Source organism: Otolemur garnettii, unplaced genomic scaffold (assembly GCF_000181295.1).
Source record: "Otolemur garnettii isolate 467f Iridium unplaced genomic scaffold, OtoGar3 scaffold00010, whole genome shotgun sequence".
NCBI classification, from domain to species: Eukaryota; Metazoa; Chordata; class Mammalia; order Primates; family Galagidae; genus Otolemur; species Otolemur garnettii.
Genome location: NW_003852405.1, coordinates 14571382 through 14572031, shown reverse-complemented (window position 1 = coordinate 14572031; position 650 = coordinate 14571382).

Below are 650 nucleotides of genomic sequence, written 5' to 3'. Positions count from 1 at the left end.
TTATACAACAAGTGGTCCGCAGTGCCCTTCAATCCAACGTACCTTTGACTTCAGCTCCTTGCACAGACCATTTTAGGTAGCAAAGACATACCACTTGTGAGCTCTTAATCCTTGTTAAGTAGTAACTCCTAATTCTTTGTGGATGATTAATTCACACAGTGAAAACAGAGCTATCAGTTTAAAAAGCTTGTTGTTCTTCTTTCTCCAACTTTTCCTTGGACTTCTCCTTCCTGACTTTGTGGAGAGACTGGGGCAGGGAGGAAAGGACACAGCACACTCCCGTGCGCTCTGCAGAAGCCACGCTGCCCTCCGGCCACTACCTGAATTCTGACTCCACACAATTCTCTGCTCTCAGACTCGTGCCATGCGGGACTTGTGGTGGGACCTCCCTCTGCTTTCCTACAAAAGCCCTTTGGTTTGTACCAGGCTGGCACCCCTCCCCCAGAGGACATAACTGGGAGATCCAGGCCCTACGAACAGCACCATGAAGTGGTGATTACAGCAATGGCCAGCAGCACCCAGACTAATTTGTTTCTTTAACTCTCGGTTTCCTTATTGGAACCATGGAGATAATAATATCTTCCACATAAGGTACTGGAAAGAATACATGAGGCTGGACTTGGTGGCTCACGTCTGTAATCCCAACATTC